At 41.3% G+C, this 27957-nt stretch overlaps 1 long non-coding RNA gene across 2 annotated transcripts; it reads left to right on the top strand.

The window, feature by feature from the left end:
* The first annotated feature begins 285 nt into the window (after positions 1–285).
* On the top strand, positions 286–27918 carry LOC113923084. 2 transcript variants are annotated; one of them, XR_003520165.1, is made up of 3 exons: positions 286–394; positions 4166–4216; positions 27629–27918. It is a non-coding gene; the product is annotated as an uncharacterized LOC113923084 (long non-coding RNA). The 2 variants fall into 2 exon arrangements; XR_003520164.2 differs by lacking the exon at positions 27629–27918 and adding an exon at positions 11506–11610.
* Positions 27919–27957: the final 39 nt, after the last annotated feature.

Genomic DNA, 27957 nt, shown 5'->3' with positions numbered 1-27957 from the left:
TTGTGACCCTGCTTCTCTGAGTGGGATTTACCCAGGTTATTCTGTTCCTAAAAGCCACTAAAATAACCCCAGCTCTACTGGTTTGCTTTTCCCTGTGTCCCCCAGAGGGATGTATGTTCGGTCCCGTCAGGTGTGAAATCAGAGGGACCAGAGCCTTAAAAAAAAAAAAAAAAAATCTGTTATTAACAGTGCTTTTGCTTTTGTGTGTCTCACCCTAGTGGAATGGTCTGTGGTTTCCATGGCAATGATATCTGGCAACAATGCCAGGCAGCCTTCCAGGAACTGGGGTTGGAAGCTGTGAGGCTAAAATACGTCTGTCAGAGGTAATGAAGAGTTCTCTATGTAAACATTTCTATCTGACTGCTCTGCTCAGCCACCTGCACAGGTCCAGAAGGTAATGAGTATGATACAGGGGTAGGGATCTGGGGATGGGAGTGTCAGCCTGAGACTAACGTATCACATATCACACAGACCATCTTTATTGCATGTATTGTGATAGAGCCAATAGTCCCACCCAAATGGATGGCTTATTTATCCAGATAATAAATTAAAAGCTGATGCCAGGTAACCTCTGGAAGCTTTACAAAAGATTTGCAACAATTCTCAGATTCAGCTTTAAAAGCTCAATTCCTCATATTTGTACTCCCTATCATCTCTAATAAGTTGCTTTCCCCAAATTTTCTATTTGTGTTAATGCTATCACCATTTTCCTAAGCATCCAAAGCTTCAGCTTGAGCCTTTAACCCATTCTTCTAATTGAGCCAACAAATCCTATCAGCCTTTCCTTCCCATTTTTTCTATTAGTCATTTATATCATATATATATGTCATATATATATATATCATATATATAATTTATATATTAACTCATTTTAAATATATCAAAGATGCAACAAAGAACAAAATAGCGGAGAAAAGTTCAGTCTCTGTGGATGGGCTTAGAGCACAGAACCAGGCAAGAGCCATGATTCTGTATTATAACAACTCAAGTTAGATTTCTGCCCACTAGACTAGGATTCTTTCCTGTTATATACATCAAGTGATACCCTAGTAGGTTGCCCATCTCTTTCATGTCTATGGACATATTATGAATTAGCCCCCATTGAAGATTCTTGTAGGCTTAACTATTCTGGTTGCCATTCTATCTCTGTTGCTATTAACTCTTTCTACTCTGTTGATGCCTTATTTCTGGAAATAAGTACTAGTGCTTGACCTCTGCCACTGTAGGATCCCTTCATAATGACATCTCCATCATAATGGCAACATTCTCACCATCACCCCAGTCTACAGAGGTAACTCCCATTGAGCTTTTCTAGAATGCTGGTGCTCCCTTCACTAGTTTATTTTTCCGTGTCTTCATGAAGTGTCTCATAGGATTACCAAAGGACATCCACTGCAGAAGATGCCCTCAATATCCAGATATTCATGGTGACATGTTTTGTGGCAAGTAGCCTCTCCCCGGCTACTTCAGGGTTCTTAGTGGCAGGGATGGAGGCTATGGAAGAGCTTATCAACTTGCATTGCCACTCTCCAAGCTGAACTGGCAATTGCTACCGCTGACTGTCTAACCTGCTGATAGCAGACACCAAAACTGAGCCCCTTGACATGCTATCATTTGCAAGGAAGCCGGAGCACTACCTAGCAGCAGATTACTTATGTTGCAGCTCTTCCTCATAGGGTCAAATCACTGCTGCTTGTTGGAATATATACTTATTAGAGCATGGACTTCTCTTTCCTAACTTCAGTGTTTTCCCCATACCATTAACCTTGGACTCATATAATAATGCCTTATCCACAGTTATGATACCCCACACAAAATTGCTTCTAACTGAGGAACGTATTTCATGACAAAAGTAGCATAGCATAGCAATGGGCCCATGCCCATGATTTCTACTCGTCTTAACACGTATCACATCACACAGAAATAGTTGTTCTGATCAAATGGTGGAATGCCAATTAAAGGCCAGCTAAGAAAGAAAACCCTGAAAGACTTGTATCCTCTCTTATAGATGAAATATATGCTTTGAACCAGTGACCAACACATGGTGCAGTTTACTGTATAGCCAGAATCAAGGGGTAAAATTTGGGAATGGACTCTCCACAGAGAGATAATTTTTGTTTCCCATCTCTACAACTATGAACTTTGCTGGGTTAGGGATCTTAGTTCTCAAGGAGAAATGATCCTATTTAGGCTTATCTGACCATTTGGGGTTTTTCTCGTGCTACTGAGACAAAAGGCTCAAAAAGAGTTTTATATAATGTTTGGGAAAATTGCTCCTCACAGGAGCAGAAAGAACTGTGTCTGAAAACTACAGTCTTCTATGGGTGTCTCACATACTTTCATGTGCAAAACTTGTGGAAGACCACATCCCAATAAAAGAAAGACTCTGGGGATTCAGACACTTATAGGAATGAAGGCTTGGGTTGTGCTACTGTAAAGAAGCTTTGCCACCTGAGTTGCTATCTTAGGATGAAGGAAATATCAGATAGGTCGTGGAAAAGGAAGTTATAAATATCAACTATGGCCTCATGAACAATTATAGAAAAGTAGCAGTTATGAATATTTTTTACTTTGCAAGTAATGTGTATTCTAATGTTTTTTCTTCCTCCTCCTTTCTCCTACTATTTTACTTAAGTACTACTGTTGTTGGTTAAATCTATGACTTTGTCTTTGTGTTATAGAATAGTCAGATAGATATGGGTATGATTGCTGTGGGAAATCTTCCTTTGGGGAGAGGGTAATACAGTCTTCATTTGTATGAAGAATAATTGCATCTTATTAGGAAGAGGCACAAAACTCTTAGTTGTTAGAAGGATAGGTATGGATGCTGATTTGCTGAGGGGATTGACTGGACTAGTTACTTACCTATTTTCTCTGAGCCCCAGTCCTTTCTATACTCTGTGCCTCTGGGCCTAGATCTGCATACTGTGTTCTTCATACTAGCTTGCCAGTTGGCATTTCATTAGGTTCTGCTGATGAGAGGCACTCAAAGGATTGGAAGGTGGCAAGAAGAGAGAAGAGACATTCCTCCTGTTTTCAGGCCCTATTAGCAATACTCCAACACCAGAGATGGTTGACTCCAGCCGCCGGCTTCTTCACTACTCCTGGCACCAGTCTTTCCATGCCCCTCCAGAGGTACCCGCAGCAGTGAGGTGTGGGATTCCTAGTGGTGGCAGTACTAACCATGCTATGCTCCCTCTCCCACTGGGCTTGGCCCCCTTCCACAGTGTGCACCCACCAGATGACGCCCTCTCCTCAGAAGTCCAAGCACCATTAGGCCACACCCTGTCTTCCAAGGTCCAGCGCTCACCTAACTCTACTCCTACTCAGAATTCTGAGCACCAGCAGTAGTGTGACAACGGGTTCTGGACACCCACCTCTTTCTTCCAGTCCCCCTAGTCCTGTAGATAGCTGATTCCTGCAGTTACTAAAACCACAGTTACCTCAACATCTCTTCCAATGTTGTGTAATTAATGACATCTACTTCTGTTTTAAAGTCTAGTTTGTTAGGCTTTATGTTTTTTGTTTATTTCCTTGCTTTCTGACTGGACCTTGCTTGATACAAAGAGGAGTAGTAGGTCTGGAGGGAAAATTAACAGATCCATACATCCATTGTTACTCCGTTCATTAATCCCTCTACTCTTCTGTCCATTTGATATTTATTGAATACTTCTTAGGCACTCTACTAGGCTTTGGGACTATAAAGGTCAAGCAGGCATGGTTCATCCCAGCCATCAAAGAACTTAGATTCTAGTGGAGGAAACAGAAATGAGAGCAGCAGGAACAAAAGAGCATAGTAGATGGTAAACGAGCACTTACCTCAGTCAGGGGCTTGGTGGGGGGAGGGGGAGTTTGGCAGTCAGCATATGCTTCTAGAAGCAGTGACATCTGAACAGAAACACCAAGTGTGAATAGGAATTAACAAGGCATAAAGTGGAGGCTGGGGAGAAAATGTTCCAGTAGCAAGTATAAAGAAAATGTGTCAAGTTTAGTAGTTTGCTATTGATGGAGCTTAGATTGCACAGCAGGGCAGGGCAAAGCTTGAGGGGGATGGAGGGAAAAGTCAAGAGGCAAAGCCAGGTAAAAGAACAGAGGCTGGACTAGTAGCAGAAGGTGGGTCTGATGGCCCTTGTAAGCCTCTTTTTCCCTGTCTTGTTCCATACAGTGTTCAGTGTTGCACACAAAGAAGTCATCCTACCCGTGCAGTGGACTGAAGGTTTGTGTTCCCCCAAAATCCTTATGTTGAAATCCTAACCCCAGTGTTATGGTATGAAGAGGTAGGGCCTTTGGGATGTGATTAGATCATGAGGGTGGAGCCCTCATAAATGAGATTAGTTTCCTTACAGAAGGGACCAAGAGGAGGCGGAGCAAGATGGCGGAGGAGTAGGAGACCTAGATTTTGTCTGGTCTCAGGAATACAGCTGAATAGGGATCAAACCATTCTGAACACCTACGAACTCAACAGGAGATCGAACAGGAGAGTAGCAACAACTCTCTGAACAGAGAAGCGACCACTTACTGGAAGGTAGGACGTGCGGAGAAGTGAATCCGAGGCGATATTCGGGAGGATAGACGGCGGGGGAGGGGCCTCCGTCGGCCGCTTCTGGCAAGTGCTAGAGCCGCGGAGCACAAAATCGGACCTTTTAAAAGTTGGCTCGGCGGAGGGACGTCGCTGCAGTGGCTAAGCGGGGGGTGGAATCCTCCCGGGACAGTGTGGTCTCAGGACCCTCGGGGTCACAGAGAGACCGGGGGTGCCTGAGTGCGGCAGAGCTCCCAGGTATCAGAGCAGGGAAGCCGGCTGCAGAGACGGAGCAGAGTCGCGGGCTCTCAGCTCGGGGTTGCCACAAACTGTGATCTGCGGCCCAGTCGGGGCACGGCTCCCCCAGCAGGGACCCAACAAGCAGCAGATCCGGGGAGACTCCCCTTCCTTCCCGGGGAGGAGCGGTGCGGGAACACACTGCAGGGATCTGCTGGGTTTGGAGACTCCGAGCGGGGTCGGGTGCCAGAGATAGAAACGCTCGGTCACAGGCCAGGTGAGCACGGAGTGCGGCCAGAGACCGGGGACACGGGAGTGACTGCTTTTCTCTGGGTGCGCACTGAGGAGTGGGGCCCCGAGTTCTCGGCTCCTCCGGGCAGAGACTGGGAGGCCGCCATTTTCGCCCTGGTCCTCCAAAGCTGTACCGAGAGCTTGCAGGGAACAAAAGCTCCTGAGAGCAAACTGGAGCAGCTTCCTTAGCCCGGACGGACAAGGGCGGGGCAATTCCGCCTCCGGCAAAGGCATTTGGAAACCACAGCAACAGGCCCCTCCCCCAGAAGATCAGCACAAACAGCCAGCAAGCCAAGACCAAGTTGATCGATCAAGGAGAATAGGAGAACTCCAGCGCTAGGGGAATACTGCACATAGATTCATGCCTTCTTTTTTTTTTTTTTTTTTTTTTTTACCATGATTCATTATTTCATCAAAGTTAATTTTTGTTGACTTTTTTTATTTTTCTTTTTCCCTTTTTCAACCAACATCTTATAAATCCCTTTTTTTTTAAAAAAAAAAACATTTTTTATTTTTTTTTCATTTTTAGAGTCATATTTTATCCCTTCATAGTAGTTATCCTTGTTTTTGGCATATATATATAAGTTGTTCTCTCTTTAAAATTTTGAGGTACAGTTTCTTCTAACAGATCAAAATATACCCTAAACCACTAGTGTATGGCTTTGTTCTAGTCTCCTGCCTGATCACATTCTCTCCCTTTTTCCTTTTTTTTTTTCCTTAAATCTTCTTTCTTTTTTCAAACAACTTATCTTACCAAGTCCTTTTATAAAATCTTTTATAATTTTCATCTTTACAGTCATCTTCCATCCCTTCATTGTATCAACCCTTATTTTGTACATATATGTCTTTCTTCCTTTAAAATTTTAGGAGGCACTTTTTCTAACAGACCAAAATACGCCCAAAATCTAGTGTGTGGCACTGATCTATGCACTAGCCTGATCATATTTGATCATATTCTGCCTTTTTTGAATTGTTTTGTTTTTGTTTTTATCTTTTTTTTCTTTTTTTTTTCTTTTTCTCTTTCTTTTTTCTTTCTTTCCCTTTCTTTTCCCCTGGTTTCAGGTCTTTTCTGATTTGCATACAGTATATTTGCTGGGGACGTTGTAAACCTGTTAGCCTTTTGTTCTCTCATTCATCTATTCTCCTCTGGACAAAATGACAAGACGAAAGAAATCACCTCAGCAAAAAGAACAAGAGGTAGTACCGTCAGCCAGGGACCTACTCAATACGGACATTAGTACGATGTCGGACCTAGAGTTCAGAATCATGACTTTAAAGATACTAGCTGGGCTTGAAAAAAGCGTGGAAGTTATTAGAGAAACCCTTTCTGGAGAAATAAAAGAACTAAAATCTAACCAAATCGAAATCAAAAAGGCTATTGATGAGGTGCAATCAAAAATGGGGGCACTAAATGCTAGGATAAATGAGGCAGAAGAGAGAATCAGTGATATAGAAGACCAAATGATGGAAAATAAAGAGGCTGAGAAAAAGAGAGAGAAACAACTACAGGATCACGAGGGCAGAATTCGAGAGATAAGTGATACGATAAGACGAAACAACATTAGAATAATTGGGATCCCAGAAGAAGAAGAGAGAGAGAGAGGGGCAGAAGGTATATTGGAGCAAATTATAGCAGAGAACTTCCCTAATGTGAGGAAGGAAACAGGCATTAAAATCCAGGAGGCACAGAGAACCCCTCTCAAAATCAATAAAAATAGGTCAACACCCCGACATCTAATAGTAAAACTTACGAGTCTCAGAGACAAAGAGAAAATCCTGAAAGCAGCTCGGGAGAAGAGATATGTAACCTACAATGGTAGAAACATTAGATTGGCAACAGACCTATCCACAGAGACCTGGCAGGCCAGAAAGGACTGGCAAGATATCTTCAGAGCACTAAACGAGAAAAATATGCAGCCAAGAATACTATATCCAGCTAGGCTATCATTGAAAATAGAAGGAGAGATAAAAAGCTTCCAGAACAAACAAAAACTAAAGGAATTTGCAAACACGAAACCAGCCCTCCAAGAAATATTGAGAGGGGTCCTCTAAGCAAAGAGAGAACCTAAAAGCAGCAAAGAACAGAAACGAACACAGACAACAGACAGTTAACAGTCACCTTACAGGTAATACAATGGCACTAAATTCATACCTTTCAATAGTTACCCTGAATGTAAATGGGCTAAATGCCCCAATCAAAAGACACAGGCTATCAGATTGGATTAAAAAACAAGACCCATCCATATGCTGTCTACAAGAGACTCATTTTACACCCAAAGACACCCCCAGATTGAAAGTGAGGGGGTGGAAGACCATTTACCATGCTAATGGACACCAAAAGAAAGCTGGGGTGGCAATCCTTATATCAGACAAACTAGATTTTAAAACAAAGACTGTAATAAGAGATGAGGAAGGACACTATATCCTACTTAAAGGGTCTATCCAACAAGAAGATCTAACAATTGTAAATATCTATGCCCCGAACATGGGAGCGGCCAATTATATAAGGCAATTAATAACAAAAGCAAAGAAACACATTGACAACAATACAATAATAGTGGGGGACTTTAACACCCCCCTGACTGAAATGGACAGATCATCTAAGCAAAAGATCAACAAGGAAATAAAGACTTTAAATGACACACTGGACCAAATGGACTTCACAGACATATTCAGAACATTCCATCCCAAAGCAACGGAATACACATTCTTCTCTAGTGCCCATGGAACATTCTCCAGAATTGATCACATCCTAGGTCACAAATCAGGTCTCAATCGGTACCAAAAGATTGGGATCATTCCCTGCATATTTTCAGACCACAATGCTTTGAAACTAGAGCTCAACCACAAGATGAAAGTCGGAAAGAACTCAAATACATGGAGGCTAAAGAGCATCCTACTAAAGAATGAATGGGTCAACCAGGAAATTAAAGAAGAATTAAAAAAATTCATGGAAACCAATGAAAATGAAAACACAACTGTTCAAAATCTTTGGGATACAGCAAAGGCAGTCCTGAGAGGAAAGTATATAGCAATACAAGCCTTTCTCAAGAAACAAGAAAGGTCTCAAATACACAACCTAACCCTACACCTAAAGGAGCTGGAGAAAGAACAGCAAATAAAGCCTAAACCCAGCAGGAGAAGAGAAATCATAAAGATCAGAGCAGAAATCAATGAACTAGAAACCAAAAGAACAGTAGAACAGATCAACGAAACTAGGAGCTGGTTCTTTGAAAGAATTAACAAGATTGATAAACCCCTGTCCAGACTGATCAAAAAGAAAAGAGAAATGACCCAAATCAACAAAATCATGAATGAAAGAGGAGAGATCACAACCAACACCAAAGAAATACAAACAATTATAAGAACATATTATGAGCAACTCTATGCCAGCAAATTAGATAACCTGGAAGAAATGGGAGCATTCCTAGAGATGTATCAACTACCAAAATTGAACCAGGAAGAAATAGAAAACCTGAACAGACCTATAACCACTAAGGAAATTGAAACAGTCATCAAAAATCTCCCAAAAAACAAAACCCCAGGGCCAGATGGCTTCCCAGGGGAATTCTATCAGACATTTCAAGAAGAATTAATACCTATTCTCCTGAAACTGTTCCAAAAAATAGAAATGGAAGGGAAACTTCCAAACTCATTTTATGAGGCCAGCATTACCTTGATCCCAAAACCAGACAAAGACCCCATCAAAAAAGAGAATTACAGACCAATATCCTTGATGAACATGGATGCAAAAATTCTCACCAAAATACTAGCCAATAGGATCCAACAGTACATTAAAAGGATTATTCACCACGACCAAGTGGGATTTATTCCTGGGCTGCAAGGCTGGTTCAACATCCGCAAATCAATCAACGTGATACAATACATTAACAAAAGAAAGAACAAGAATCATATGATCCTCTCAATAGATGCAGAAAAAGCATTTGACAAAGTACAACATCCTTTCTTGATCAAAACTCTTCAGAGTATAGGGATAGAGGGTACATACCTCAATATCATAAAAGCCATCTATGAAAAACCTACAGCGAATATCATTCTCAATGGGGAAAGGCTGAGAGCTTTTCCCCTAAGGTCAGGAACGCGGCAGGGATGTCCACTCTCACCACTGCTATTCAACATAGTATTAGAAGTCCTAGCCACAGCAATCAGACAACAAAAAGAAATCAAAGGCATCCAAATCGGCAAAGAGGAAGTCAAACTCTCACTCTTTGCAGATGATATGATACTGTATGTGGAAAACCCAAAAGACTCCACCCCAAAACTGCTAGAACTCATACAGGAATTCAGTAAAGTAGCAGGATATAAAATCAATGCACAGAAATCAGTGGCATTCCTATACACCAACAACAAGACAGAAGAGAGACAAATCAAGGAGTCGATCCCATTTACAATTGCACCCAAAACCATTAGATACCTAGGAATAAATCTAACCAAAGAGGCAAAGGATCTGTACACAGAAAACTATAAAATACTCAGGAAAGAAATTGAAGAAGACACAAAGAAATGGAAAAACGTTCCATGCTCATGGATTGGGAGAATCAACATTGTGAAGATGTCAATGCTACCTAGAGCAATCTACACATTCAATGCAATCCCCATCAAAATACCATCCACTTTTTTCAAAGAAATGGAACAAATAATCCTAAAATTTGTATGGAACCAGAAGAGACCCAGAATAGCCAGAGGAATACTGAAAAAGAAAAGCAAAGCTGGCGGCATCACAATTCCGGACTTCCAGCTCTATTACAAAGCTGTCATCATCAAGACAGTATGGTACTGGCACAAAAACAGACACATAGATCAATGGAACAGAATCGAGAGCCCAGAAATGGACCCTCAACTCTATGGTCAACTTATTTTTGACAAAGCAGGAAAGAATGTCCAATGGCAAAAAGACAGTCTCTTCAACAAATGGTGTTGGGAAAATTGGACAGCCACATGCAGAAGAATGAAACTGGACCATTTCCTTACACCACACACAAAAATAGACTCCAAATGGTTGAAAGACCTAAACGTGAGACAGGAGTCCATCCAAATCCTAAAGGAGAACACAGGTAGCAACCTTTTCGACCTTAGCCGCAGCAACTTCTTCCTAGAAACATCGCCAAAGGCACGGGAAGCCAGGGCAAAAATGAACTATTGGGATTTCATCAAGATAAAAAGCTTCTGCACAGCAAAAGAAACAGTCCACAAAACCAAAAGACAACCGACAGAATGGGAGAAAATATTTGCAAATGACATATCAGATAAAGGGCTAGTATCCAAAATTTATAAAGAACTTATCAAACTCAACACCCAAAGAACAAATAATCCAATCAAGAAATGGGCAGAAGACATGAACAGACATTTTTCCAAAGAAGACATCCAAATGGCCAACAGGCACATGAAAAAGTGCTCAACATCGCTCGGCATCAGGGAAATCCAAATCAAAACCTCAATGAGATACCACCTCACACCCGTCAGAATGGCTAAAATTAACAAGTCAGGGAACGACAGATGTTGGCGGGGATGTGGAGAAAGGGGAACCCTCCTACACTGTTGGTGGGAATGCAAGCTGGTGCAACCCCTCTGGAAAACAGTATGGAGGTTCCTCAAACAGTTGAAATTAGAGCTACCGTTCGATCCAGCAATTGCACTACTGGGTATTTACCACAAAGATACAAATGTAGGGACCCGAAGGGGTACGTGTACCCCAATGTTTATAGCAGCAATGTCCACCATAGCCAAACTGTGGAAAGAGCCAAGATGCCCATCGACAGATGAATGGATAAAGAAGATGTGGTATATATACACAATGGAATATTATGCAGCCATCAAAAGGAATGAGATCTTGCCATTTGCAACGACGTGGATGGAACTGGAGGGTGTTATGCTGAGTGAAATAAGTCAATCAGAGAAAGACATGTATCACATGACCTCACTGATATGAGGAATTCTTAATCTCAGGAAAGAAACTGAGTGTTACTGGAGTGGTTGGGGGTGGGAGGGATGGGGTGGCTGGGTGATAGACATTGGGGAGGGTATGTGCTACGGTGAGCGCTGTGAATTGTGCAAGACTGTTGAATCACAGATCTGTACTTCTGAAACAAATAACGCAACATATTTTCAGAAAAAAGAAAAAGAAGATAACAGGAGAGGAAGAAAAGGGGAGTATGTCAGAGGGGGAAACGAACCATGAGAGATGATGGACTCTGAAAAACAAACTGAGGGTTCTAGAGGGGAGGGGGGTGGGGGGATGGGTTAGCCTGGTGATGGGTATTGAGGAGGGCACGTTCTGCATGGAGCACTGGGTGTTATGAACAAACAATGAATCATGGAACACTGCACCAAAAACTAATGATGTAATATATGGTGATTAACATAACAATAAAAAATTAAAAAAAAAAAAAAAAAAAAAGAAGGGACCAAGAGAACTCCCTCCCTCTCTTTCCACCCAGTGACTTGGTTACAGCAAAACCTGAACTAAGACAAGTGGAGTGAGATGAGAGCCCCTTACCCAATTCTGCAGCCTCAATGCAAAGCCCCAATAATGACACTTCCCAGGTAAGTCGTTCACCCTCAGGTTACTTGATTTCCTCCCAAATGTGGCTCTCCACTCCAGTTTCCTTCTAGGTCTTTCTCTCCTTTGTCTTTCCCTCTCAGACTCTCCCTCTTCCTAATGCAGAGCAATTGTGTCCCCTCTCAGCTCTGCCAAACGTGCATCATCCCCCCACCATCTTCACTCATCTGGTTACCAGGGTCTACCCTCCTTAGCAGGCAGATGGATTATATGTGACAAAAAATATTTTCTTGTCATAGAATGGAGAGAGTGAATAATTTAAGTAAGCATTAGAAGTGTGTTAGAAAGTTGTTTGAAGAAATACTGTGTAAACAGCTACCTCTTTTTGCTGGGGCCATAGTAAATTTGGTGATGGAAAGAGGTACTCTTAGTGACCTGGCAGGGATTCCCAAATCCAGGAAGAGTGTGAACCCATCTAATTACTATTTAGTAAAAATTTTTTTGTAAACAGAATACAACCTAAGTACCTTAAATGATTTTTAAATCCATTTTAAATACAGCTTTTGAAGTTACAGGATTCTTTGACTTATGTGAAGGATGTATTCCATGTATAATTAAAATTTGGTTGATGGGAGTCTACCTCCCACTGATTGCCACATTTAAGCCACATGTGTATTCGCACACAAACTATACCCTGGCACCAGCATTTGGATATTCTTGTCACACCATCAGAACACACAGCAATCATTCTATCACTTGAAATCTGGAGCAAACACAGAACTGCACAACAATCCAGGCAACATTACAAAGAGAATCACCAAAATAAGATGCAAAATTATGTGCGTAAAAATAAATCTCTCTCATATTATTACACTCTTGGACTCCCTCTTTTCATACATTCTGTATCATCAGGTGTGATGGGATATTGAGCAAGCATATTTTTGTATTTTCCAGAAATTCTACAATGCAAAAGTATACCTTTTATAATTATATAGGAGAGCCTTTGCATGAGGTATGCAAACATCTGGGGCTACCTGGCAAACCTGTGGGGTCAGACTTCCCAATATGTATTTACACAAAGAATCGAGAAGACTTCTCAAAGAAAACAACATAAAACAGAGCCAAGAATAAGTCTTGACCCAGCAAACAAGCCAGGGTCATTAGAAGAGAGAGATGATCCTGAATATATTGTGCTGTGCATTTTTTGGATATGTCTGTCCATTTTAGCTTCATATCTTAATTCTCTGAAGAAAGGGTCACTAATATCTCTGTATTACTGAATATTCTTTATGACATTGGGGCACAGTTCACCCAGGTTCCTCATACTGGGTATAGCACAAAAGCAAATATTCTTCCCCAGTTCACAATGCCACTGCTTTAGCACCAGGAAGAATCTAGGAGGAGACTGTAGAACCCAGCAAGAGGATGTTGAGTCTGGAAGTCACAGAGATAGATGCTGATCTGGGAAGAGAAGTGACTTGCAGAAACAGTGGTTTTGCACAATGATTATACAGAAGAGGCAAGAGTGTCCACCAGGTGGGAAAGGTGCCAGGTGGACCCAGCAGAGAGGTGTCCAGAAGCAGTGTCAGATGCAGTGGTGTGCCTGGCAGACATGGCAAGCCGCTGGAGGGAGAGAGTGCCAGGAGAAGATGACTAAAACCCCAAGTCCCACGGGAACATGGGAGACACTCCTTCAGGACTCCCAGGAAAAAGCCAAAAGAGTTTCCAGGAGACTGGAGCAAAAATTAGTGAAAGGCAGAGGTGAGGAAGTACATCTCACAGTGTCTCACACAGGGTAGGCATTCAAACTTTTTCTTACACAAGTGTGAGTATAGCAGGTATAGAATATGATAGAAAATGGGAGAGACTCACAATTATTAATGTATTCTCTAAACAGCGTTACAATCTGTTGAGGACATTCCTGTCTGTTGATCCTTGCTGTGCGCTCTATAGCAGTGATTTATCAAACCATGTGTAATGGATTCCTGGGATTCGACTGGAAACACCTCAGAGGGAAAGTGAAGGTCTGTGGGAGGGGCTCAAGTGTGATCCCAGAATGATTTTGCTGGGGGCTGGGGAGTGGAAGATCTTCTCAACCTAAGACAAAGTCACTGCTGCACAGGACTATAATTCTAGATAACTCATTCTCCAAAACAATAACCCTTAAAATATTTGAAGACACTTGTCACATCTCTGCTTAGTCTCTTCTCCTGAGGCGAAACATCTCAGACATCTGCTTCTCAGATAAGGCGGTTCATCATGTCAACTGCTTTCTTCCATCACCCTCTGGTTAGTTAACCCCTGTCTTTTCGAATATGTGTGCAGCTGAATCAAAATTCACAGGCTTCAACTTTGACGTATTTGTTTTAAGTTTGTATTATCTACAATTAATTATATCTTACTTTAGAGCCCCTGTTGCTGATCGTAGGGAAGAAAATTAAACTTTCCAGATAAATTGAACTATTTCTTCCTATTTAAAATTCTGCTGCACTACACATCTCTATAACACCGGTTACTGGTCCACGATTGGATGTCAGTACAATACAGAAGTCACTTTGGTTCATACACGATTTCTGCTAGGCAAGGAAGGCAGAATTAGCATTGTAACCGTAGGCAGGAAAGGAAAACCCCCTCAGCTTGATGGCTGTATAAGCAAGAGCCTTCTAATCTGCACTTTAAGAAAATGAAAAGCAGTTATCTACTGAAGAATTGTGGGGCCTTTTGTTTGTTTTTGATGAGTATCTCTACCCAGGCCTCCAACCCCCTGCTCAGGACTCCAGTTCCACTTGCCGTGCCTCAACACAACAAGGCTGTGCCTTTGCAATATTTGTTCTCAGAATTTTTATTCCCCAAGGCAGCCTCTGATCCACTTGCCTTCCTGGGCAGTCATGTTCACCCTGAAATACTCAGGACTGTTTAGTTAGTGCTCTGGTTCTGAGTGGTTTACCCCTAAACTTATTTTTCCTACAAATCTTGCTATTCTTCCTGAGCAATTGTACAGATTGAGAAGTTTTCCAGGTGCAGGTGCATGGAGTAATAACAGAAAGACCCATGTCTCATTCAGGTCAATATTCAATCAATTCAAAGTTTAAACTCTCCATATAAGGGTGTTTCTCCCCTCTCAAAGGAATCCCCACCCCTGCCCCCTGCCCTTCCTGGTTTGTAAGTTCAGAGACAGCTTTTGTATCCTAATGGCAGTAGAGATAGGCAAGGGTCTCTTCTAGCACCTATGCCTGCTCCATGCCTTTGCAACCTGACCAAATTCTCTCATTTGTTCTTTGTTTTTGATTAATAAACTTCTAGAAGAGGGCTTTGACATCTAGAAAGGGATATACCCAATGCAAACATATAATACATAAAATTCTCCACCCTTGTGTACAAATTCCACAATTTCTTCTACATCTACATGGTCTTATGCACAGTTGGTAAATATAGAGTAGCCAGTACAAATGGATGGGAAAGATGGGGCAAAGGTTTATCCAGGTCTCTAAGCAAGCCCAGAGGCTTTGTCTTCTACTCTTTGTAAATCGGATTCCTGTGGTCAATTGTCTCTACCACAGCCAAAGGGTCATTTCACAGTGTAAATCCTGCCACAGCTCACTACTCTAGTCAACACTGCCCAGTGTCTTCTTATCACACAACATAATTAAATTCCTTATTCTGGCCTGTGAGGTCACACATCATTCAACCCCTGCTTCTCTCTCAGACTCCATCTCCTGCTCGTTATGTCTTGGCAGACTGGCCTTTTGCTGTTCTGTGATCCACCATGTTTGTTCCTGCCTCAGGGCCTCTGACCTTGATCTTGCCTCTTCCTGGAACACACTTCCCTCAAAACATCCCACTGTCCACTTTCTCATTTTAAGAAACAATTTGCAAAGAGCTGCCTCTCTCCCAAATGAGAGAATTTAGTCAGGTTGCAAATCATGTCAAGACTGGCTCAGTCTTTAAGCGTCTGCCTTCAGCTCAGGTCATGGTCCCAGGGTCCTGGGATCGAGCCCCGCATCAGGCTCCTTGCTCAGCGGGAAGCCTGTTTCTCCCTCTCCCGCTCCCGCTGCTTGTGTTCCCTCTGTGTGTGTGTGTGTGTGTGTGTGTGTGTGTGTGTGTGTGTGTGTGTCTGTCAAATAAATAAATAAAATCTTTAAAAAAATAAATAAGATCTTTTGAAAAAAAAGAAAAAGAAACAATTTGCAAAATTTTCTTGGTTCACACAAACTCACTGTTCACTAATTGTTTCATGTGGATTATAGGACAAGAGAAATACTATCAGTTCCATGTATTTAGAAGTTCCATCCAAACAACATAAGTATTTATGTCCTAACAACTTAGTAGCCTTTTGAAAAAAATAACATACATAAATTGAAATAAAAACATTTGTATTTCATTTATAAATAACCAGAATTACTGACGGCATTAGTTTTCTAGGGCTGCTTCCCAGGCCATTTTCCAGGGTCACAAATTACCACACACTGGGCCACTTAAAACAAGAGAAGTTAATTCCCCCACAGCTCTGGAAGCCAGAAGCCAGAAATCAAGGTGTCTTCGGGACCGTGTTCTCTCTAGAGTCTCTGAAGGAGAATCCGCTCCCTGTGTCTCCTAGCTTCTGGTGGCTGCTGGCGATCCCTGACATTCCTTGGCTTGTAGCAACATCGCTGTCACCCCCACCTGTCTTCACATCACCTTCTCCTCTTTGTATCTCTAGGCTGAATCTCCGGCTTCTCTCTTATAAGGATACTTACACTTGTTTTTAAGGTCCATCCAGAGAATCCAGGATAAACTCACCCTTTCTGGTCCTTAAGCACATCTGTTGTCATATAAGGTAATGTTCATTCTTTTGCCTAATGAGGTAATATTCACACGTCCCAGGATTAAGAAGTGAATATATCTTTGGACGGTCATTTTTTTCCTCCTACCACACTTACTAGTGGGATGTGTGTATCTTTGGACACTACACAACTCCTCAGACTTTGCAATCACCTTGGACACAGCTACTGTCACTACCCCTTCTTAGTTTTTAAACAATACTTGCTTTTAATCATGTCAACAGCCTAAAATCTTAGCTTTGAGAAGATAAATCATCATTGAAGGAATGGAGCGTGATATAATGAAACTGTGAGAACTACCACAAGCTAGTAGCTCATGTGGTGTCTACTAGATGTTAAGTATTACTGTGTTTCCCTTGAAACTTGAGTAAATGTCCTGTGAGCTCACTCTGGAACACTGTGGGAACCATGGCTCTAAGGTATTTCTTCAACGGCATTCTTCAGAAAGACTGTAGCTTACAGCCGCCATCCTGTCACCAACGTGTCATCACTCTGCCCATTCATTCTGCTCTACTTTTCTTCACAGCATTTAGCACCTCCTTACTTTACACTGTAAATTTGTGATTGCCTGCTTCTCTACTCTGATGTAAGTTCCGTAAGAGCCGAGACGGTGTCTGTTTTCTTCACCACTGCGCCCTTGGCCCCTGTAGCTGCCCTTGGTACAGACTCGGCACTCGAGCATTATTTACTGAATGAATGAATGAATGAATGAAGATAGGAAAGGAGACCTGTGTTCTCCATATGCCAACAAATAAATTATAGGTTTTCTCCATGTGCTTTTCAGGTATATGTTTTCCGATTCTGTTCATTTTTATCTTTAAAAAGCATGTGAACCCTGAGTGCAAAGCCTCCTTACGTTTCCTCAACAATATAAAATTTATTTCTCTGAATTGTGACTCTATAGGACAGTTTGATTGATCTCATAGTGACAAAGTAAAAATGTAAGAACATTCACTTACAATTGCCCTGCCCATGACTGAACAGTATATGGCAAACTAAGGGCTCAATTCAGGACTCCATGAAAGAAGAGTTGAAAGTTCATGTTACAGAGTAAACAGCAAAGAGATGGACACTTCCATGAGAGGCTGTGCCTGATTTTCGCTGGTAGCCTCCTTCTCTGTCCCTAAATATTGAACTTTCCTCCCAAGGGCCCTACCTATCATAGAGCATGGGCCTGACATTCAGAGCTCAGTGTCCTCTGGAGCTAAAATGTGTTTTTATACAGTTTAAAAAACTATTAATATCTTGTATTGTCTTCATTTTAGTAGGTGATTTCATTTCAAGTGAAATAAATGCCATTTTTTATTAGCTTTAATTGGAACCAATATTACAGTAAGGATGTGGGACCTCAGGCTGTGAAATAGCTGGTTTGTTCTCTCATCTGTTGATTCTTTTTCTCCATACTCCCTTGAAATGACGGGGAAGAAACTTATAACAAAATGAATTCATTAGTGACAAAATGAAACCAAGAGAGGATTTTGCCCTCAGTACTGAGGACGCTTGGAGCCCAGGAGCTAAACTCTAAAAAAAGTGTGCGATCTGCCTAACGAGGAAGTAAGGATGCTTGGCAAGGGTGCCAGGACCTGAGATGGAAGCCAAGTTGGAGGTAAGCTGGACCTCTGGGAAAAAAATACAGAAGGGAACAATAATGAGAAAGGAAAGGCAGTGAAACAGGAAAGGAGTGAAACAGAATAAAGCTCTGCATTCCCAGAGTCAAGTTGCCCTGCTTAGGTGCCCTACTAGAAAGTCTATTGTGGGGATGCATGTCCTCAATCACACAGACTAAGCACAGAGTTGTCTTCAGAAGAGAAGCCTCCTGGATGCAGGGCCACCCACACCAGCTACTTCTACTCACCAATACACCTCTCTACTTGTAGAAATGAATGAAAAAAAAAGAGCATTCGACACCCCCAAAAATCCAAAAGAGTAAGAGAACAAAAACCAAGAAGAACAAAAGGAACTACTAATCTGAGAAACAATGAAGAAATCAGATTTTAAAAATAATTAGTATCATAAAAAATTATTCAAGAAGATATTGCAGAATGGGGCACCTGGGTGGCTCAGTTGTTAAGAGTCTCCCTTCAGCTCAGGTCATGATCCCAGGATCCTGGGATCAAGTCCCACATCAGGCTCCCTGCTCAGCAAGGAGCCCGCTTCTCCCTCTGCCTCTGCCTGCCACTCCCCCTCCTTGTGCTCATTCTCTCTCTATCTCTCTCTGTCTAATGAATAAATAAAATAAATCTTTAAAAAAAAAAGAAGATATTGCATCCTTAACACAAGGACGAACTGCCATGAAAAAGGGACAATCCGGGTGCCTGGATGGCTCAGTTGATTGACTGCCTTCGGCTCAGGTCATGATCCTGGAGTCCCGGGATCAAGCCCTGCATCAAGCTCCCTGCTCTGCGGGACGCCTGCTTCTCCCTCTCCATCTCCCGCCTCTCATGTGCTCTCTCTCTCTCTCATTCTCTCTCTCAAATAAATAAATAAAATCTTTTAAAAAGAAAGAAAGAAAGAAAAAGGGACAATCCAAGAAAAGGAAAGATTAAAGTAATGGATGGACTAAATGATAATATCAAAGTAGTAAAAGATAGGGATAAAGATATACAAAATAGAGTCGAGGAAATCCTCCAGAATGTAGAACAAAGAAAGACAAAATGTGGAAAATACGTGAGAAAAATGACAATGGTGATACATTTTCAAGGTTCAATATGCATTTGATAAGTTCCAAAATCACAAAACAAAAACAACAGTGTGGAAAAAAAAAAAAAATATATATATACACATAAAATAACAATGCTAGTATATAATCATAATAAATATTAAAATTAAAATCATAAAATAAGGTAATAATATAATAAATAATAAAATGATAATTAAAATATAATAATAACAAAAGGAGTTTATCTTAGCTGAAAAGACCAGGGTTCTAAGATTCACACAACCAGCCATTTCCTGTTGAAATTTCAGGCTAGGAGAAACTAAAGGTCTGAGAAACTGCCAGAAAGAAAAAGCAACCAGGCTGATTGCAAAGGAGGAGTCACAGTCGATACTACAAAATAAGGAGCAAAGTCCAGAGAGGAAAGTTCTCTTGAAACTAGAAACATATATATACAGCCAAATTATGATATGTGAGGATTTATTTAAGTGTCTTTGATGGGGTATCACAAATTTTAAAACCTATGTTCCATATTTGTAAAAAACATTCGGAAGTGAACAAGGAGCAAGATGGCGGAGGAGTAGGAGACCTGGGTTTCCTCTGGTCTCAGGAATTCAGCTGGATAGGGATCAAACCATTCTGAACACCTACGAACTCAACAGGAGATCAAAGAGGAGAGTAGCAACAACTATCTGAACAGAGAAGCGACCACTTACTGGAAGGTAGGACATGCGGAGAAGTGAATCCGAGGCGATATTCGGGAGGATAGACGGCGGGGGAGGGGCCTCCGTCGGCCGCTTCTGGCAAGTGATAGAGCCGCGGAGCACAAAATCGGAACTTTTAGAAGTCGGCTCTGCTGAGGGACGTCGCTCCGGTGGCTAAGCGGGGGGTGGAATCCTCCCGGGACAGTGTGGTCTCAGGACCCTCGGGGTCACAGAAAGAACGGGGGCACCTGAGTGCAGCAGAGCTCCCAGGTATCGGAGCCGGGAAGCTAGCTGCAGAGACAGAGCGGAGGTGCGGGCTCTCAGCTCGGGGTTGCCATAAACTGTGATCTGCAGCCCAGTCGGGGCACGGCTCCTCCAGCAGGGACCCAACAAGCGGCAGAGCTGGGGAGACTCCCCTTCCTTCCCCGGGAGGAGCGGCTCAGGAGCGCACTGCAGGGATCTGCTGGGTTTGGAGACTCCACACGGGGTCAGGTACCAGAGATAGAAACGCTCGGTCACAGGCTGGGTGAGCTTGGGGTGCGGCCAGAGACCGGGGACACGAGAGTGACTGCTTTTCTCTGGGGGCGCACTGAGGAGCGGGTCTCCGAGGTCTCAGCTCCTCCGGGCAGAGATTGGGAGGCCACCATTTTCACCCTGTCCTCCAAAGTTGTACCGAGAACATGGAAGTTAACAAAAGCACTGGAGAGCAAACCCGAGCAGATTGCTTAGCCCGGACCAACAAGGGCGGTGCAATTCCGCCTCCAGCAAAGACATTTGGGAACCATGGCAACAGGCCCCTCCCCCAGAAGATCAGCACAAACAGCCAGCAAGCCAAGACCAAGTTTACCGATCAAGGAGAACGGGAGAACTCCAGCGCTAGGGTAATACTGCACATAGAATTCATGGCTTTTTTACCATGATTCATTAGCTTTTCAAAGTTGGTTTTTTTAACTGTTTTTTTCTTTTTTTGAATTTTTCTTTTCCCCTTTTTCAGCCAACATCTTATCAATCCCTTTTTTTTAAATTTTTTTTTAATTTTTCATTTTTTAGAGTCATATTTTATCCCTTCATAGTAGTTACCCTTATTTTTGGCATATATATAAAGTTGTTCTCTCTTTAAAATTTTGAGATACAGTTTCTTCTAACAGATCAAAGTATACCCTAAATCACTAGTGTATGGCTTTGTTCTAGTCTCCTGCCTGATCACATTCTCTCCCTTTTCTTTTTTCCTTTTCTTCTTTGTTTTTTAATCTTATTTCTTTTTTCAAACAACTTCTTATCTTATCAATTCCTTTTATAAAATCTTTTACAATTTTCATCTTTACAGTCATCTTCCATCCCTTAATTGTATCAACTCTTATTTTGTACATATATAAATCTTTCTTTCTTTAAAATTTTAAGAGGCACTTTCTTCTAACAGACCAAAATACGCCCAAAATCTAGTGTGTGGCACTGATCTATACACTAGTCTGATCATATTTGATAATATTCTGTTTTGTTTTGTTTTGTTCTGTTTTTGTTTGTTTTTATCTTTTTTCTTTTTTTTTTCCTCTTTCTTTTTTCTTTCTTTCCCTTTGTTTTCCCCTGGTTTCAGGTCTTTTCTGATTTGTATAGAATATATTTGCTGGGGACGTTGTTAACCTCTTAGCATTTTGTTCTCTCATTCATCTATTTCCCTCTGGACAAAATGACAAGATGAAAAAAATCACGTCAGCAAAAAGAACAAGAGGTAATACCGTCTGCCAGGGACCTACTCAATAAGGACATTAGTACAATGTCAGACCTAGAGTTCAGAATCATGAATTTAAAGATACTAGCTGGGCTTGAAAAAAGGCAAGGGAAGCAAGGGCAAAAATGAACTATTGGGACTTCATCGAGATAAAAAGCTTTTGCACAGCAAAAGAAACAGTCCACAAAACCAAAAGACAACCGACAGAATGGGAGAAAATATTTGCAAATGACATATCAGATAAAGGGCTAGTATCCAAAATCTATAAAGAACTTACCAAACTCAACACCCAAAGACCAAATAATCCAATCAAGAAATGGGCAGAAGACATGAACAGACATTTTTCCAAAGAACACATCCAAATGGCCAACAGACACATGAAAAGGTGCTCAATATCACTCGGCATCAGGGAAATCCAAATCAAAACCTCAATGAGATGCCACCTCACACCAGTCAGAATGGCTAAAATTAACGAGTCAGGAAACGACAGATATTGGCGGGGATGCGGAGAAAGGGGAACCCTCCTACGCTGTTGGTGGGAATGCAAGCTGGTGCAACCCCTCTGGAAAACAGTATGGAGGTTCCTCAAACAGTTGAAAATAGAGCTACCCTACGATCCAGCAATTGCACTCCTGGGTGTTTACCCCAAAGATACAAATGTAAGGACCCGAAGGGGTACGTGCACCCCAATGTTTATAGCAGCAATGTCCACAATAGCCAAACTGTGGAAAGAGCCAAGATGTCCATCGACAGATGAATGAATAAAGCAGAGGTGGTATATATACACCATGGAATATTATGCAGCCATCAAAAGGAATGAGATCTTGCCATTTGCAACAACGTGGATGGAACTGGAGGGTGTTATGCTGAGTGAAATAAGTCAATCAGAGAAAGACATGTATCATATGACCTCACTGATATGAGGACTTCTTAATCTCAGGAAACAAACTGAGGGTGCTGGAGTGGTGAGGGGTGGGAGGGAGGGGGTGGCTGAGTTATAGACATTGGGTAGGGTATGTGCTATGGTGAGCGCTGTGAATTGTGCAAGACTGTTGAATCACAGATCTGTACTTCTGAAACAAATAATGCAATATATGTTAAAAAAAAAAAAAGAAGAAGATAGCAGGAGGGGAAGAATGAAGGGGAGTAAGTCAGAGGGGGAGACGAACCATGAGAGACGATGGCCTCTGAAAAACAAACTGAGGGTTCTAGAGGGGAGGGGGGTGGGGGGATGGGTTAGCCTGGTGATGGATCTTAAAGAGGGCACATTCTGCGTGGAGCACTGGGTGTTATACACAAACAATGAATCATGGAACACTACATCAAAAACTAATGATGTAATGTATGGTGATTAACATAATAAGAAAAAAAGAAAAAAAAAGAACACATAAAAAACATTCAGAAGTATATACCAGCAAAAGTAAAAAACAGGCAAATAAAAAGCATCTGACAAGGAAATTGCATAGAGTATAAGGAACAAGAGCAACTCTGACACAGAAATAGGAAAGGAAATGAGATGGAAAACAAAAGAAATTTTTTAGGCTGCCAAACTTTGAAGATTTTATTTCAAATGACAAAAATTTAATTTGCTAAATTTATGTTTTCATCCACCTGCATCTAATCGTTCTACTTAGTTCTGGAGTAAATAATAGTTATATAATTATAGTATTAAAATGTTAATTATCTTTCTTGTTTTAGAATCAGCCTATAGACAGAATATAAAAGGTTTAATTATAAGCACAGAACTGCAGGACAGAATATAAATGTTATAAATAATGTACAGTAATGAAAATCAGGAAGTAGATGGGGGAAAAAGGTAGAGAGTAATATAAGTACACTAAATTGCTCATCTTTCATAGTAAAGTCAATATGTCATGTTTAAAATTGATGAATCAAGAAATAGAGGCACAAGAGTATTATTTCAACACACAATGGGAACCTCCAGAAGCACTAAAAAACAAATATACCCGCCATAGTTGCTTCTAGGAACTAAGATCGGGGACAAGACACAAAGCAGCAAGACAAGGAGATTCTACTTTTCACTTTATACGATCTTGTCCTGCCTAAATCATTTACCATTTGGATCCATTCATTCTATTATTTAGCACAAAAATATGAAGAAGGAAACATTATACATGAAAAGCATACTCTTAGTCCTGAGTGTAAATATTTTGGCCAATTAAACCAAAAAATGAAGTAAGTCCCCGTATATTTTTAAAACTTTGTTTTTACAAATCCTGAGTTTTCAGAATAAAGTCTAGGCATCTTTCCAGCAGCATCCCAAGTAGCTAATCCCAACCACTGTTTGCTGCTTTAGATTGAGACAAGGAAGGCATTGGCTAAAAGGGGCAGTGGTCTGCCAGAGCAAGGTCATTGATAGCTAACCCTTTGTTCAAGGATTAAGAATTCAGCATTCATTGGTCAATCAGATTAGTGGTGAGTCACAAGGATACCCAACATTAATTGGATTTTGGTTTGGAGACAAAACAGATGGTAAAAAGGAAGGGCCACCCTGGAGAGAATACCCCATTAGGGTCCAAGAAGACGCCATACCATCATTTGACACCTAAGAGGGAAAAAAGATCAGGAAGAAGTTACCTGTTTCCCAGTAGTGTAATTAGTAGGTAATTACGATTAGAGCCTTGAGGGATAAAAATTTTTACCAACTTGCTGGTATGTTGGTTTTCAATGTAATCGTGCAAGATCATTTGCATAGAGCTCTTCTAGTTTATGGCCTCCACATCTTTTTTTTATTCCTTTAAAATTCATTTCGACTATGTAACTAACAGATCCCTGCTGGATACAAACAGCTAAGTCAATCTGAGGGTGACCCTCCACGCAAGAAGAAAACAGGTGACAAATACAAATCAAAGGTGTTAATATAAATAACATGTGATCAGTTGAATGAGAAAATGTATTAACAAATGGACTGAAATTTTAATTGTTCATATTTAACCCAATGCGTGGAAAGAAGTAGGTATTGGAACAGTGTGATCCTCAGGAGCCTCGATAGCTGAGTTGCACATTGACTTAATGGGCGAGAGAAGAAATAGAAAGCCATCTTGCTAGCAAACAAAAAGGCTTTCCCTGAGCTGTCAATCAAGTGACAACCCAGGTGCAGCTGGAGGTGGCTGCATTAAAAACCTCTTCACCTCCATCCAGCTCCTTCTTAGGTCCCATGTTGCCTTGTAAAGACATCCTTCCAGCACTTTCCAGTTGCTGTTTTCTTTGTATGTTTGGGAAATCCTCAGTTCAACTTTAGGAACTCACCTCTAACCCAGGTTATCCAGAGGAATAAATAAATCGCCAAGAAAATAGAATATCTAGCTGGCTTGATCAATATGACGAAATTTAAGAGAGAAGCTCTTGGTCCTCTATGGTTCCTATTTCTTTTGATTTTCATGTTGAAAGCAAACAGGACATTTTTTATTAGTGTATCTTCTTTACTACAATGATGACATAGCTTTAAAATTGACTACAACTGGATTCATATTTGCCCATATTTCTCTAACTCTTTCCCTGTATAATTCCCTGCACAGTGTCTAAATTTCTGTATCATATTTATTGAATAATTCACCACTCACCAATGCCAGCACCCCGTGAGCACATGAGAGCCCTGTTAATTACAGATCTAAAGCATTCATTAAACTACTCTGAAACATGACAAGCACCACTCTATCACATAAAATAAGGCACAGGGTACACATGCATGCCTGCTTGTTTAGTAGTAATATGGATTTTAGTGTGCACTTGTCACCCACTTTAGGTTCTCATTATTGTCCTGTGCGCCCTAATTCAGTGATGTATCATCTTCCTGCATTTGTCTAAATCAGTTCAGCAGCAGATAAATCAAAGCTTTTCTTGCCCTTGCCCTTCCAAGCTGTTCAAATCATCCATCTGACCATGGAAGAAAGGAAATCATCACTTGCCTGGGAGAAGAAAACATCTGCATTAGCTCTATAATAAACCACTTCTGCATCAGTGTGTGCAAATATGCACGAGGTGTGCATGCGTGCACACGTGTGCATAAATACTGAAGTCGCACATCTCGGGGCCAGGTTCTGAAAGAAAAACATCAAAGCCTCCAAACGTTGCTCTTTTTTTTTTTCTTTTAGAAAAGAGAAAAGCCAGTTTCAATTCTCCTCTTTTAAGAAGAGAGTATATCCAACATTTCAAAAGCCATAGAAGATCCTATTTTTATATCCTCATGAGCTGTAAGAGCCAGAAATTAATTGGTGCTTTAACTGGCAAATCCTTTGACAGACAATATACCCTGGCATTCGGGGCCTAACACATTTTTCTCTTTGTGGTTCAACAGAGGGAGAATCATAAACCAGGAAAGGCGTCCTGGGTAGACCTAAGGAAGGCAAAGCCCCCTCTTGCCCCTTTCATTCACTTTCTCCAACCCACTCCCACTTTTTGATATTTTATTTCACTTTTTTTTTTTTTTTTTTTGCCTTTGGAGTTTTACTTCTTTTTCTAGGAAGTACATTACAAGAAGAAAAATTATGAAAAGCCAGGTCTGGGACTCTGACAAGGGAGACTAAAATGCAGCAGTTTCCACCACACCTCCAGCTGCCCTCCAGGAAGGTGCCACCAAGGGGTCCATTTCCAACGCCTCTGTTAGGACAAGTGCTACAGCAACTCCCCGCCCCCCCCTCGCCTGCACAGTTAACTCCATTGCTCTTGGAGAATTTGCTGGTATGTCAAAAATGAAAGCAGAACATTTGTCTCCTTTCACCTTCTGCAGAACATCCTGCAAAACCCCATTTTTCCAGAAACGGTAGAGTCAATGGACAGGAGTCTTCCTGTGTTCTCTAAGGGACCCAAACATGCTTTTCTGAACTGGTTTCACTTGTCACTTGTGCACAAGGTAGAATCTAGGTTGAACTTTGTAACCTAGAATCTGGAATTTCTTTTGCTGGGGGCAAAAGTAGCAGAATGTGGTTGTACATTCTATTTATTTCAATTTATACTTTTGGTCAAAATAGCACTCTCTCCCCACCCTATTTATTCTCTGTTTTTGGTATTATATATATGTTTTACACATATGCTCTCTCTCTTTTTTTAAGATTTTATTTGTTTAGAGCAATTTTAGGTTCAGAAGGTTCAGAGGAAGGTACAGAGATTTCCCATATGACCAACTCATACATACCCTCCCTCATTATCAACATCCTCTGACAGAACAGTGTATCTGTTAAAATTGATGAACCTACATTGACACATAACTGCCCATTGTCCATAGCGGGCACTACAGTTCACTCCTGGTTTTGGGCATCCTATGGGTTTGGACAAATGTATAATGATACGTGTCCTTCATTATGATAAAACACAGAGTACTTTCACTGCCCTAAAAATCCTGATGTCTGCCTTTTCAGACTGCCCCTCTCCCCCCTAGTCATGGCAACTGCTGATCTTTTCACTGTCTTCTTAGTTTTTTAACCTTTTCCAGAATGTCTAATATCGTTGGCATCATAGAGTATGGAGCCGTCTCAGATTGGCTTCTTTCACTTAGTAAGATGCATTTAAGTTTCCTCCATGTCTTTTCATGGCTTCATAGCTCATTTCTTTTTAGTTCTGAAAAATATTCCATTGTTTAGATGTACTGCTATTTATCCATTTACCTACTTAAGGACATCTTCTTTGCTATCCAAGCAATTATGAATAAAGCTGCTATAAACATCAGTGTACAGGTTTTGGGGTGCACAAAAGTAAATACCAAGGAATGTAAATGCCAGATCGTGTGGAAAGAGTATATTTCATTTTGTAAGAAATCTCCAATCTGTCTTCTGAAGTGGCTGTACTGTTTTGCATTCCCACCAGCATCCTGTTGTTCCACATCCTCACGGGCATTTGTTGTTCTCAAGGCACCCTACTTATTTGTTCTATTTTTGATATAAATTACTAATTTTCTCAGCTATGGGCCTAACTTTTTGAAAGTTAGCTGATAAAAGTAATGTCATACTTTTTAAAAAAAGTTTTCATGTGATGTGTCTATAGGTATAGCATTGGATACACACAAACACATACATTCTCTCTCACCCTGGTCTTGGAAGGACTTCTTGCTTCTTTATGATTTCAACATCCCCATGCTCATTGCCTCTGTGTTATTCCCTTTGTATACTAAATCTGTCTTCTCTTTCTTGTCCTAGGAAATTCTGTTATATTTCATTAAACATCACTCGGAGGAGCAAAAGCCTGGATAACCCTGGAGGTTCATTTCCTCCTTTGATTTGGTAGTTAGGAGAGAGCTGGCTCAACAGATCTGAGTCAGCGCAAGAGAACGGGCTGCTGTCTGGCAACCTGGAGCCAGGGCTCCTATCTATGGGGCGTTGGCCATGGCGCATGCAGCCCACCGCGGCTTGGCATTAGCTACGGGATAACAAGATTTTGATGGACTGTGTGTATTCTGTTACTTCTCTGCTTACGAGTTTTTCCTTAATAAAACCTATTTTGTATCTGCATCCCCAGTGGCTCTGGT

Source organism: Zalophus californianus, chromosome 9, assembly GCF_009762305.2.
Source record: "Zalophus californianus isolate mZalCal1 chromosome 9, mZalCal1.pri.v2, whole genome shotgun sequence".
Lineage (NCBI taxonomy): Eukaryota > Metazoa > Chordata > Mammalia > Carnivora > Otariidae > Zalophus > Zalophus californianus.
This window is presented reverse-complemented; position numbering and strand designations above follow the sequence as displayed.